We start from the raw sequence: 14293 nt of genomic DNA on the forward strand, positions 1-14293 counted from the left end.
CAGAGGACAGGGCCCCCGTCTGTCCGGGCACTGTGACCATGGCCTGACACCTGCAGCCCTGTTCACTTGGTGTGAATTTTCTAAATGGATGGACAGCAAGTAAAGGAAACAGGGAGCCACCCATCCAGCTCTGCCTGGGCCTTCACGTGGCCTCCTGCCCTGGCCTGCCCCCTGGGGATGGTGCCATCGAGTGGGGAGGTCCCCAGTGCAGCAGCCCACCTTGCTCAGAGCAAGTGTGTGTTGGGGCTGGAGCCTCCTGAGGCCTGGCCCACACCTGGTCAGTGAGTTGCAGGTCCTTCAAGACAGTCTCCTGCACCAGCCTGTGCAGCCCTTGCTCGACTGGCCTTGGCCAGAGCCCACTGTAGCCTAGACGGAGGTCACTGTCAACTTCAAGGAGTAATGTTGGGGCCTGGAAAACTCCCCACTCCCAGCCCACACAGCACTGCCCCACAACCCACTGTCCGCGCCCGTCTCCAGGTGAACAGGTATCCTCTGCCCCATTCCATTCAAATGTTCACTTAGAGACAGAGCCCTGAGGCTCTCCTTGGTGCTAACTGATTCAACAGGCAGGGCCCAGCTCCCCTGGGGGTGGCAAGGCTGCAGCCTGCTCCCTGTGAGGGAGGGTGGGAGGTGCCCAGGGCCTGCCTGTGACCTAACCCGCAGGGCGGCGGAACTGGATGGGGCGGGTCAGAGGTGCTTCCAAGAATTTATGAGCCCTTGGCCTCTCTGAGCCATACAAACTGGTTCATGCAGTTCTGCCTGGGCAGAGGGCTCAGGGCAGCTCAGGTTACAGGTTACAGGGTGCAGGGCAACTTACTGGAGCCAGATCAGGCACCCTGGCAAGCCCAGGCCAGGCAGCCCTGTCCCATCACCCAGGCAGGGAGTGCCCAGCTCTAGTCATTGGCCCCTTGGTGACAGCCCCACTTTTCTAGAACCTCTCTTGCCTGGTAAACAGGAGCTTCAAGACCCAGGGCAGCATTCCTTTGGACAGGAGAGATTTCCCGCAGCTGATTCCAGGCACTGCCAGCCTTCTCCACAGCTGCTGCCATAGGGGCCCAGAGTGCAGAACCCCCAGTGGGTGAGAAAGGCTGACGAAGGCTGTGCCCTCTTCGCCAGGGCCGGGGAGGTGCTGGCTCGGCCCTCAGCCTTCCACCCTCTGATCTGCTTCCCTCACCGCCCCTTTAGGGCTGGGCCATGGCTTCCCTGAGCCCTGAGGTATTAGGGCCCGTAAGGCCCCCAGGGCTTGAGTGGCCAGCAGCTTTGGAGGCTCTCATTCCTGCAGACGCACTCATCGCCCTCTGCCATCCCAGGCTGGGGACCCACCTAGTGACAAGCACAGGGCCTCAGTTCTCCAGGACCATACAGCCCAGCAGGGGAGACCGAGAGGCACAGGAGTGGATGGCATGGTCCTGGCGTGGGCCATGACCAGAGCGTGGATCGGGGCACAGGTGAAGGGCAGCTCTCTATAGAGGTCAGCTCACCCCAAATGGTGAGAATGAGTGAGTCCAGCTGGGGAGGTGACCTTTCAGATGGGGGACAGCAAGGGCAAAGGCCCCGAGCTGGGGAGGAGCCCATGTGTTCTGGAGCAGCTTGGCTGGATCTTGGCCAGAGAGGTGGCAGGGCCAGCCTGGCTGCACCTAGAGCCACTGGAGCCTTCAGCAGGGTGGCAGGTCTCCTGTTTCCTTTTAAGAGCTGGCCCTGGCAGCTGTGTGCAGGTGGCTGAGGCGGGGAGAGTGGCTGTGCAGCCTCCCGCTTCCCCTGGGGTCCCAAAGGGGGGTTGTTGCCTCGACTAAGGCCACATCTACCTACCGAAGCGGGTGGCAGAAGGCAAGCCTTGGCTGCCCCTTTTTTTTTTTTTTTTTTTATCTTTTTAGGGCCACACCCGTGGCATATGGAAGTTCCCAGGCTAGGGGTCTAATCAGAGGTGCAGCCACCGGCCTACGCCAGAGGCACAGCAATGCGGGATCCCAGCCGCGTCTGCGACCTACACCATAGCTCACGGCAACGCCAGATCCTTAACCCACTGAGCGAGGCCAGGGATCGAACCCGCAACCCCATGGTTCCTAGTCGGATTTGTTAACCACTGAGCCACGACGGGAGCTCCAAGCCTTGGCTGCCCTTAACTTCTCCAGGAGGCTGGCCCCAACCCTGTGTTGTGAGACGCCCTATTGACAGCAGATGGTGCCCTGGGAAGGGAAGTAAATGTTTGCCTGGGGCCAGCTCCTGAGGCAGAGGGGTGATGAGGCCCCCCTTGGCCACTGAAGCACAGAGGGGCACAAGTCAGGGCCTCCCTAAAGGGAGGATGTGGGCCCAGGAAGAGAAGGTGCTGCTTGCTTGGAAGACCCCGTCTCACTCCTTATGGGTTTATTTCTCTTCGGAGGCAATGTCATCGGCCTGGCTGGGATCAAGGTCAGGCAAGGTCCCGCCTCACACCCCCCACGCCTCTGGGCTGTTCTCAGAAGGGCTCTGCTGCCCAGCCTCACCCACCCATAGCAGGTGCTGTCTTCCAAGACTCCGGGGTTGCTCTCAGTTCGGGCCACACAACTGACCCTGGCCCATGGCCACCACGCTGCTCCCAGACCTGGGAGGTCAGGAGTTCTCAGACTGCATGAATGCTTTGCTCTTGGGGGGTGCTCCCCTTCCCCAGAATGGTGCTCAAGGTCTGACAGCCGGGCTGGGCCTCCTGGGCCGGTGCCCAGGCCCTCACCCTCCCTCCTGGGACTTCACTTGCGAGGCCTGGCAAGGGCACAGGAACCAGCTGTTCCTGCCAGCCAGGTGCTCCTGTTTATCACCCAGGAGTCTTTCCCCTCAGCCGGGCCTGGACTGCGTGTCCCTGCCAGAGGCTGAGCCTGCTAACAGGCTTTGGGCCCTGGGAGGGGCCTGCCCTGCCCCTCCTCCTTAGAGATTCGAGTGGCGGAGGGTCTGAGGACCAGGCCTGGGCCCTGGAGGGGCCCTGGAGCCCACCACTCCCTTAGGTGGCCTGAAGCACTCTTGCTGGAATCAGCCCAGGAGAAAGTCCCTCCAACAGTGACCTCAAGGCATCTGTGGACTATTTTACAGGCGGGCCTCCCTTTAGAGCTGGGTCCACCCCTGGGCAGGGATGCAGGGATCCTGCAGGACTGGGATATTAGGGGCGCCCTCCTCAGGGGGTCAGCCAGTGGCCCCTACCTGTTGGGGTTTTTAGATGCTGAGTTTTCTTTTCTTTCTTTTTCTTTTCTTTGTGTGTGTGTGTGCGCGCGTGTGTGTGTGTGTGTGTGTGTGTGTGTGTCTTTTTGCCTTTTCTAGGGCTGCTCCCACGCCATATGGAGGTTCCCAGGCTAGGAGTCTAATTGGAGCTGTAGGCACCAGCCTACACCAGAGCCACAGCAATGCGGGATCCAAGCCGAGTCTGCAACCTACACCATAGCTCATGGCAATGCCGGATCCTTAACCCACTGAGCAAGGCCAGGGACCAAACCCACAACCTCATGGTTCCTAGTTGGATTTGTTAACCACTGCACCACAACGGGAACTCCCAGAATCTTATCCCTCCTTGATGACCAGGTCAGCGTGACTGTGGGGGTACTAGTGCCCATGGGCCCTGTGGCTGCCACTGACTGAGACCCATCTATACCCTGGTCCCAGGGAGGCAGAGCCACGTCACACAAGGCCATCCTAAGGCTGAAGGGGATAGGCAAAGCCACAGCAGACAGAGCTCCCAGGACAGTGCTGTGATCAGCGAGGGCTTCCTGGAGGAGATGGTGTTTGGTTGAGCCTCAGAGAAGGGCTGGACTTAATCAGAAAGGGCAGTTGTCTCCATGAGGCCTGAGAATCTGGGTCTTTTTGTTAACCATCCCCTCCTGTCCCTGGCATTAAACATTTGTTGACTGAATAAATGAAGCAAGTAAGAAATGGCATCCACAAGGATGCAGGTTCGATCCCTGGCCTGGCTCAGTGGGTTAAGGACCCGGCGTTGCTGTGAGCCGTGGTGTAGGTCACAGATGTGGCTTGGATCCCTCATTGCTGTGGCTGTGGTGTAAGCCAGCAGCTGTAGCTCTGATTAGACCCCTAGCCTGGGAACCTCCATATGCTGTGGGTGCAGCCCTAAAAAAATAGGAATCAGGGGCACTGGGGCATAGGGCATCACAAGGAAATGGCTCTTACTCCTGGAGCCTCCAGGCAAGGTGCTGGATGAGAATTTTGCCTCTTTCTAGAAGGTTGGGGACCAGCCCTTCCCCCACCCCAAGACACTGATTGTTGCTCTCTCATGCAGGGCAGGAAGTGCCCCCCCCCACCCAGACAGAGCTTTCCAGGTGGCATCAGACCTGTTTGCAAGGGTCCAGTGGCTCCCTTACGGATGGCATCCCAGTTGGCACCAGAGGATTTCTGCCAGCCTGACTTTTCTCCAGCCCCAGCTTGTTCTCAGGGACTCAGCCAGAAAGAGGCCACAGAGGAGGTCAGGGCAGCCCTTGGGCTCAGCCACTGGGCAGGTGGGAGTGACTGAGAGGCTGACCCAGTTCTCAGCAGGACCCAGGGTCTCTCAGGCTACACTCACAGAGCACGGCAGCCACTTCCGCTGGCCCACCTCTTCCCCTGGCGTGCAGGAAGTGGCCCTCCTGAGGGCTGTGGGCAGGGAAGGGGCTGCCTCCCCGTCTGGGGCTTTTCACACCTGGCCAGCAGGCTCTAGGCTGCATGAAGCCTCCTTCCTCAGGACTTGCCAGCTGTCCCCCGCCTCTCTCTGTGCCCAGGCCCCCATCTTTGGGTGCTTGGCCTCAGCCCTGAGCAGACTCCTTGGGATCTGTGCCCAGAGGGCAGAACATGGGGCAGGGGGCTGGAGGCTGGAGGCTGGGAAGCCTCACTAAGCCCAACAGAGCCGGGCTCTGGGTTTCTCCGGGCTACTTGCTGACTCTGCCCACCTGTTCCACCTCTGGCCGTGAACTTGGCCCTCCTGAAGAACCCAGTGCAGCTGCCACCTTCACTCTGCTGCCTTCCCAGGATGCCCAAGGTCAGCGTGATTGTCCCCTCGGTGCTCCCAAATTCCCTGAAGCCCCTGCTCCAGTTCCCAACCTCTGTCCTCCAGGAAGTGCCCAATGGGTCCTCAAGTCTGAGATGCTCAAGGGCCTGGGGCAGCTCAGCCATCATTTATCTGCAGCCCCCACAGCTCCCAGCCCAGGCCCTGTGTCGCTGGCCATGCCACATGTGCTTCTCTTCTAGGGGGCCGTGTGACTCTTCCAGGGGCCATTGGCCAGATGCTGGGTTCACAGGGATGGATCCCATCAGCTTTGCCTAAACTGCTTATCTGACACCTGCACCCAAGGCCTTCAGACCAGATACTGGGGTGTCTCCTGGCCCTTCTCCTGCCTGCCCCTCACTCTCTATGCCCTTCAGGCCACCCAAATCCGAACTGAGAGAGTCTGTGGTGCACTGGGGCACTGAGGGAGCTTCCTTAGGGCCAAGGATGGAGGAGCTCAAACAAGGCTTCCAAGGTGGGTGTGGGCCAGGCTTTGAAAGGTGGAGTCCTTCTCCCAGTGGAGGTGAGCCCTGTACACACACACACACACACACACACACACACACACACACTCACACACGTGTGCACACACACACCATTCCAGCCCCGCTTGGTCAGCCTCCTACCGCCCCCCCCCACCCCCCGGGCACTCCCCATCTCAAAGGCTCAGCCTGGCTTTAGATGATTCTAGAAGGGAGGAACCAGGGGTGAGGACACGGAGGTCAGACCCGGAAGGAGAGTGAGGCCCATGGAGGCCCTCAGGGCTCTTCCCGCTCTTGTCATAGGTCCCAGGGGGGATGCCAGTCCTTGAACCCACGAGTCAGGGTCACTGCCACACGAGAACTGTGGCCAGGGCACTGTCCTGAGCCCCTCCAGATCCTGTCTCCTGCTGGCTGCCCTCCCCACCACAGAGCCCAGCTCTGATCAGAATGTTCCAGTGCTGAAGCTTAGAAAGACAGGCGGGCAGGCAGGGAGGGGAGAGCGGCGGGTGGGGGGGGGGGGACGGGGGGGGGCGGGGTGCAGCCCGAGCCAGATGTTTCTGGGCAAAAACAAGGGGAAATTTCAATCCTTGGAGCTTTGGTTTGGGGCTCCTGCCAGACGTTCTAACCCCAAAGCACGGGCTTTCCAGAGACCAGTTCCTGCCCCCATGGTGACTCCCAAGCAGGAAGGGATGGGGGTCGGGGATCGGGGTCTGGGGCCAGCCATCCACTCTGCCCATTCTTTCTCAGTCAGAGGGTCCCCTGGCTGCTCACAGCAATGTCCCAGGCTGTGGACATGGGGTTCCAGGATCTGGAAACACACACACACTATGCAGTTTGCAAATTTTCAACATTCTAAAATGCCTTCCTTTGCATCTCAACCAAGCCTCCTAGGGGTGCCCCACCCTGACCCCCACCCAGGAAGTAGAGGAACCTTGTCAGCCTCGGGCCAAGCCAGCCACTTGCTGACAATTTCTTTTCCCGAGATCTGAGCTGGAGCAGGAGTCAGGGCACTCAGAAGCTCAGGGAGAGGGAGGGGGACCTAGGGCACGACCCAGGAGGCAGGGCTCGCAGAGGGGCCAGCGCGGGGTGGGAAGGGGTGCAGAGCTTCACCTCCAGGACAGGCCTCAGCCCCTCTCACTCCTTCAATTCTGCACTCATGCTGGGTCCTCCGCTGGAAACACCGCTTTGCTCCCAGCTTCCTACCCCTGCTGCTGGAGCTGGTGGTGGGCCTGTGGCTCATCTGAGCACGTATTCCTCCCACACGCTGCTTTCCCCACTGTGAAATAACCCCAGAAATATATATTTGTCCCTGCTCCCAGTCCCTGGCACAGAGCTCCTAGAACCTTTGCAATTTCCTAAGTGATATGGGCACTAGGAATATTTCTTATGCAGAACTCCTAAACCCTTTGGAATTTCCTGGGTGGCAGCAGTGGTTTTTTTTTTTTTTTTTTTCTAATGAGGCAATGCTTAGTGGGCAGTAGAAAGACTCAGCCATGATTAGAAGCTGTCACCCAGAAAGACGAGAGATTGAGTTAATGATCACTCATGATGAACATTCCACAAGCACAGGGTTGGGAGGGCTTCCAGGCTGGCAAACACGTGGAGGTGCTGGGAGGGTATTGCACCTGTAGAGGGCACCCAGGTTCTGCACCTCCTTCCAGCACCCCTTGCCCTGAGCATCTCTTCAACTGGCTGTTCATCTGTGTCCCTTATTATAACCTTTATGACCCTGAATTCTATGAGCCCTTCGAGCAAACTGTCAAACCCAAGGAGGGGGTCACGGGAGTCCTGATTTAGAGCCGTTCCTTCAGGCTTGGAATTGGCGACTGGACTGGTGGCAGTCTTGTGGGACTGAGCTGTTGACATGTGGGGTCTGCACTAACACCGGTCAGTGCCAGAAGGGAACTGAATGGCAGGACATCTAGCCGTTGATGTTGGGGAGAATTGCTTGGTGTGTGTGTTGGTGGCGGCGGGAGTGGTGATGGTGGGCGGGGAACCCTGCACATCTGGTGTCAGGATTGCTGTATGTTACCGGTATAACAGTAAATGGAACCATGGGGTGTGTTTCTCACACCCCTGGGGAAGCCCACTTCCTCACCTTCAGCCACATATTCTGGTACAGCTGACTCCCCCACATCCTGGCTCTAGAAACGGGCACAGACACAGCCACGCGACTAAGTAAGGGGAGCTCCTGAGGCCTCTGAGGCTCCACAGCCACTTCCCCACCTGTGCAGAGAGAGGAGTGCTCCTGAGTCACGTGACAGGAGGTCTCAGCCCAGCACTCGGGGCAAAGGACCAGGGAGTCGAGGGAGAGGGACCAGATGAGGGTCTTGGGGCTCAGACTGGCACACAGAATGAGGCTGTTGCAAAGACATTGTGCAGATTTCAATTCAATGAGGGAGCGATCCGCCCAGCGAGGAAGCGCTCCGAGATGTAAAAACAGACCATTCGCAGTGACGGTTTCCTTTATTCGAGTCAAAAACCACGCGGCATCTCACTCAGGCAGTCTTGCTGTTTCGCAAGCTGATTATCACGGGAGTGGAGGAAGAAACATAATTCAGACGACAATCTGATTTGGGGAAATAAAGCGTGCCCAGCCCTCTTCGAGTTAGGAGAACACTGATGCAGAGACCAAGCTCTTCGAGGATGGACTACTTTATGAAAGCACCCGTGTCCTCCAGGGTTAGGTTCAAGGTATTTCTGGACACTGACCTCCTCTCCAAAGGTCGAGGAGTCAGTGGGTAGGAAAATCAACAAGTCTTCCAGGCGTTTCAAGGAGGAAATTAGCACGAAGTCAGATCCAGAGATGGAGCAGTTGGTTGCCTGGGTTACTCCCCTCGGACTTTTGTTTTCTTTTCTTCTTTTTTTTTAAATCAAGGTCTAACCGACACCCAGAAACCAGCACAGATCTCAAGTATGCAGCTCAGTGACACTTTGCACACTCTCTCAAGCACACGTATAATCACCACCCAGATCAAGATACAGAGCATCTCCAGCACCCAGAAGACATCCTCATTCCCTCCAAGGGTCTCTTATGTTCTGCTTTCCGTCACCATAAATTTTGTCCTTTTTTTTTTTCTGCCATGTCCATGGCATGAGGAAGTTCCCAGGCCAGGGATCGAATTCATGCCACAGCAGTAACCGTCAGATCATGAACTGCTCGGCCACCAGGGAACTCTCTGTCCTATTTTTTTTTTAACTTTCTATGGATGAAATAAAATTCATATGTAAACATTTTTTATTATAGTTGATTTACAATGTTCTGTCAATCTCTGCTGTATGGCAAAGTGGCCCAGTTTTATATATATATGCACATTTTTTTCCTCACATGATCCTCCATCATGTTCCACCACAAGAAGCTAGATATATTTTACAGTAAGACAAGAAAAATTTAAACATAAAATTTTTCTTTGCCCTTTGGGGCCCCCTCCCTTTCGTGTGTATTGTGAAGCTGCATTCACCAGCCCTCCTTAGGAGACAACATTCCTTCTTAATCTCATCAAGAGTCACAACTCTTTAGGAGATTTAAGATTCCTTCTTAATCTTGCAAGGGGCCACCAGGACCCACAACTGGCTTTGTACTCATAGATCTGGATTGTATAAACTGTCAACAATACGTCATTTAATGTGCAACCATCTATCTCAAAAACTTGTATAACCATGCTTTGGTCTGTAATGAGTGGAAGGTTCTCAGAGCTTTCTGAGTGAATGGTCCTGGGTTATCATCCTCCTTTTGGTTGGAGCAAATTTTTCTATTTCTTTCTTAGAACGACTGATTCATTTTTGTCGACGATATAAGTAGAATGACACTGTATGTGTCTTTTCATTCAGATTCCTTTGCTCAGCATTGAGACTGTGAGATTCCTCTGTGTCATTGTGAGGGTTTGGGGCTGTTTTTCATGGTGGCAGAGTGTTCTATTCTGGGAACCCTTTACCATTGTTTATCCATTCCTTTGCCTGGAATTATTCCAATTGGAGTTGTCATGAGAAAGACTCAGGACCCATCAATCCTATGACCAATGTCCGTAGGCACATAATTAGGAGTGGAATTGCTGGGCCATGGAGCATATGTGTACTTGGCTTTAGCAGAAGGTGCCTAGGCATTCTGGGCAGGAGTCAAACCAATTTGCACCCCAGCAACAGAAGATGCGGGTTCCTTCCATGGCTCCATGTTCTCACCAGTACTTGGTGGGGTCTATCTTTCTCACCGCGGTCATTCTGCAGGGTTACTTGGCACATGGGCCTCAGAGATTGGAGCTGGCCTCACCAGGCTCACAGGGGGCAGCCTTTTCCTTCACACTTGGGTGGAGTGGGTGTGTGAGATGGAGATTGTATGGTCGCTAGGCCTGGACTGCAAGAAGCAATCGGCATGCATATGGAAGAAGACCTGCCTGCTAGCTTTTACCTTTTTAAAAAAGTTTTATTGGAGTGTAGTTAATTTTTTTTTTTTTTTGGCTTTTTGTGTTTTCTTGAGCCGCTCCCATGGCATATGGAGGTTCCCAGGCTAGGGGTCTAATTGGAGCTATAGCCGCTGGCCTACGTCAGAGCCACAGCAACGCGGGATCCAAGCCGAGTCTGCAACCTACACCACAGCTCATGGCAACACTGGATCCTTAACCCACTGAGCAAGGCCGGAGATCAAACCTGCAATCTCATGGTTCCTAGTCGGATTCGTTAACCACTGCGCCATGATGGGAACGCCCAGAGTGCAGTTAATTTACAAGGCTGTGATAATGTCTGCTGTACAACCAAGTGACCCAGTGGTACATATCCACATATCCATTCTCCCTGACTATTTTCCCGCATATATTATCACAGAATACTGACGGGGTTGAGGTCTCTGTGCTATACAGCAGGTCCCATATACCTCAGTGTGCATATGCCAGTCCCAAACCCTAGTCCATCCCTTCCACACTCCTACCTGCCCCCTTTGGTAATCACAAGTTTTTCAAAGTCTGTAAGTCTGCAAACAAGTTCATTTACATCCTTTTTTTTTTTTTTTAAGATTCCACATACCAGTGTTGTCACATGATGTTTGTCTTTCACTGTCTAACTTTACTTATAATGACATGTTCTAGGTCCATCCATATTCCTGCCAATGACATTACTTCATCCTTTTTATGGCTGAGTAATATTCCATTGTATATATGTACCACATCTTCTTTATCCATTAACTTGTTGATGGACACTTAGGGTGCTTCCATGTCTTGGCTATTATAAATAGGGCTGTAATGAATATTGGGGTGCATGTATCTTTTCAAATTATGGTTTTCTCTGGATTGAGAGTGGGATTGCTGGATCTCACAGTAGTTCTATTTTAATTTTTTAGGAACCTCCATACTGTTTTCCATAGTGGTTGTGCAAATTTACATTCCCATCAACAGTGTAAGAAGGTTCCCTTTTCTCTACACTTTTTCCAGCATGGATTATTTGTAGACTTTTTGATGATAGCCATTCTGGCTGGTATAAGATGGTACCTCCTTATAGTTTTGATTTGCATTTCTCTGATTATTAGTGATGTCCAGCATCTATTCATGAGTTTTTTGGCCATCTGCGTGTCTTTTTTACATTTTTATTTATTCATTCAACAAGTATTGATTGAGTACCTACAAGCACTGGGAACACAGCTATAAGCAAATCTGATAAAAATCCCTCACATCCTGGAGCTCGCACTGTAGTGAAGATAGACAGACAAATACAATTTTTCAAAGTATCTTATGCTCTATCTCTAGTGTCTTTTCCACACAGCTCTGTCCAGCTCTCAGCAATGCTGGATCCTTAACCCACTGAGCAAGGCCAGGGATCGAACCTGCATCCTCAAGGACATTAGTTAGATTCTTAACCTGCTGAGCCATCACAGGAACTCCAGTAATTCACATTTTTAAATGCTAGCATCCCATATGGGAAAAAAAAGAATAGATATATTTATCTATATATGATCGATTCACTTTACTGTATGCCTGAAACTAACATAACATTGTAAGTCAACGATACTATAATAAAATTTTAAGAAACCAACAACACTAGAATCTCCTTGGGCACAAGATGCCACTTCCCCTGAGCCATACCCTTGGGGGCATCAAAAGCCCATGGGGTGGTCAGCACTGGTTACAGTCTATCTTTTTCTTTTCTTTTTTTTGGGGGGGGGGGGTTGTTTTTGCCATTTCTAGGGCTGCTCCCGTGGCATATGGAGGTTCCCAGGCTAGGGGTCCAATCGGAGCTGTAGCCGCCAGCCTACTCCACAGCCACAGCCACGCGGGATCCGAGCCGAGTCTGCAACCTACACCACAGCTCACGGCAATGCCGGATCCTTAACCCACTGAGCAAGGCTGGGGATCGGACCCACAACCTCATGGTTCCTAGTCAGATTCGTTAACCACTGCTCCACGACGGGAACTCTGTCACCGGCTTTCATACATCCATCTCCATTTGCTACTGATTAAGATTGGCTATTGGTATTCCATTATATTGTCCATATCCAGTTTAACTATTTGCTACTTTTTCAATTTGGAATTGTTTCCCTTTTTTCCTGTTATCGCAAACAGCCGTGCTCTGAATATTTTTATTGTTTTTCCATTTGAATTATTTTATTGTAATATTTTCCCTGAAGTGAAATTTGTTGCCTGGAAAGTATATACAATGTTATGGTTTCTTTGGCTCTTTTTCTTCAAATCATTCCCCCCAAAGACTGTATCACTGTGTATCATCTCCACTGGGGAATTCGCATGTGTGCACATGTATGCATTGTTTTCCCACAGCCCTGCCAGCTCTGAGTTTGATCATTTGTATTTATTTATATTAATGAATTAGTGTGTAACAGATAGCCCCTAGATATTATCTTCACATTTGCTTAACTGAAAATAAGAAAGCGTAATGTCCTCCCCTTAAAGTCCACAAAAATTAAATAACCACCAGCTCGAGAAAAACACATTTCAACACCCTCCTCATGCCAGCATTTTGGGGGTACCTGTAGCTGCCTCAAGGCTGCAGTGCAGCTGGCCAGGCCCAAGCTTTGCCTCCTAACCTGCGGTTAACATAATGGTCCGTGAAGCCACCTCCAGCTAATAAAGCCATTTATCTCCTCCCAACAAACTGAAAACACATCAGACAGTCCCCTCCCCCTGTGTGGTTTAGATGAATCCTGGCATTTCTTAATTGCCATATGTTGATTGTTCAGGAATGAGAGGCATTCTGGCTTATATGCGAAAAGGTTGCAGGAGACACGGCTGCTGTTCTGTTCAGGGCTTATTAAAACCTCAGAAAGTCCCCAACCTCCTCCCAAGGGGAACTCATAAAACAGCATCCTTGTGGAGCCACATCCTGGCCTGGCTGGAGACCCAGAGAAGGCAGGTGGGCCCAGCGCAGAGAGAAGAGGAGAAAGGATGCACCTGCTTGCCCACTAGATGGCACCTCTCAATAACTAATGGGAGAGGACCCTTCCTCCACACCCAGAGCACCAGTCCTGCCAGCCTCCTGCATGGCAACACACCCTGGTCCTGTTTACTTCCAAGCCAGACATCTCATAAAACAAAAAAATAAAAAAGTTCATTCTAGCTAAAAATACACCATCTGCCTGTGAACAGTCTTGCTCGGCACTGTCACGTCAACACCCGCAGCAGGTTAGTAACCGGCCCAGAGCAGATGGTTTCTTTTTATAATTCCTGGGTCCCCCCACCAAGGCTTCTTCTTCAGCTGCCTCCTTACTCCGCTGGCACTCCCTTTCTGTTGCCTGGCCACCGGCTGCCACCGCCCGGCCAGCCACTGACCCATCCAGCCCTCTGCTCAGGCCAGGGCCCCCTCACCTTCCGCTAGGCCTGGATCATGGGGTCTGGGACTTTTAACCTCCCCCCCAACCCCCTCTGGGGCAGGCAGCCACCAGGAGGTCACACCAGCCTTGTCAACCCCACTTGTAATCCAAAGAAAATCAAATCAAACCAATTACCCATCAAATTAAGAAAGCTTTAAGACACTACCATTCTACTTTTGGGGGAGGATGTGATGAAATGTATACCCCCGAAACCTGTTATTGGGAGAGCAAATTATTGATGCTGCCTCTCTGGAAAGAATTTTGACCAAGTATAACAAAAGCCTTAAAAAATAGTACATACTTTTGGAGTTCCTGTCCTGGCTCAGCAGAAAATGAATCTGACTAGGATCCATGAAGATGCAGGTTTGATCCCTGACCTCGTTCAGTGGGTTAAGGATTCGGCACTGCAGTGAGCTGTGGTGTAGGTTGCAGAGGCGGCTCGGATCTGGCATGGCTGTGGCTGTGGTGTAGGCCAGTGGCTACAGCTTTGATTAGACCCCCTGGCCTGGGAACCTCCATATGCCATGGGTGTGGCCCTAAAAAGAAAAAATATATATATATTAATGTAATGTAATATACGTATATGACATTATACATGTATATGACATACTTTTTTTTTTTTGGTCTTTTTGCCATTTCTTGGGCCGCTCCTGCGGCATATGGAGGTTCCCAGGCTAAGAGTCAAATCACAGCTATAGCCGCTGGCCTACTCCAGAGCCACAGCAGCGCAGGATCCGAGCCGTGTCTGTGACCTACACACAGCTCACAGCAACGCCGGATCGTTAACCCACTGAGCAAGGGCAGGGATCGAACTCACAACCTCATGGTTCCTAGTCAGATTCGTTAACCACTGAGCCACCACAGGAACTCCTGTATATGACATACTTTTGAATCCAGCAGTTTTACTTTGAGGAATCTATTCCAAGGACTCTCTATCAGAATCCAAAGTAAAAGCAGCATATTGACACAAAAATGTTCACTGCAGCCTTAGAATAGTAAACCTAGAAGGGAAAC

Source organism: Phacochoerus africanus, chromosome 8, assembly GCF_016906955.1.
Source record: "Phacochoerus africanus isolate WHEZ1 chromosome 8, ROS_Pafr_v1, whole genome shotgun sequence".
In the NCBI taxonomy this organism is placed as follows: domain Eukaryota; kingdom Metazoa; phylum Chordata; class Mammalia; order Artiodactyla; family Suidae; genus Phacochoerus; species Phacochoerus africanus.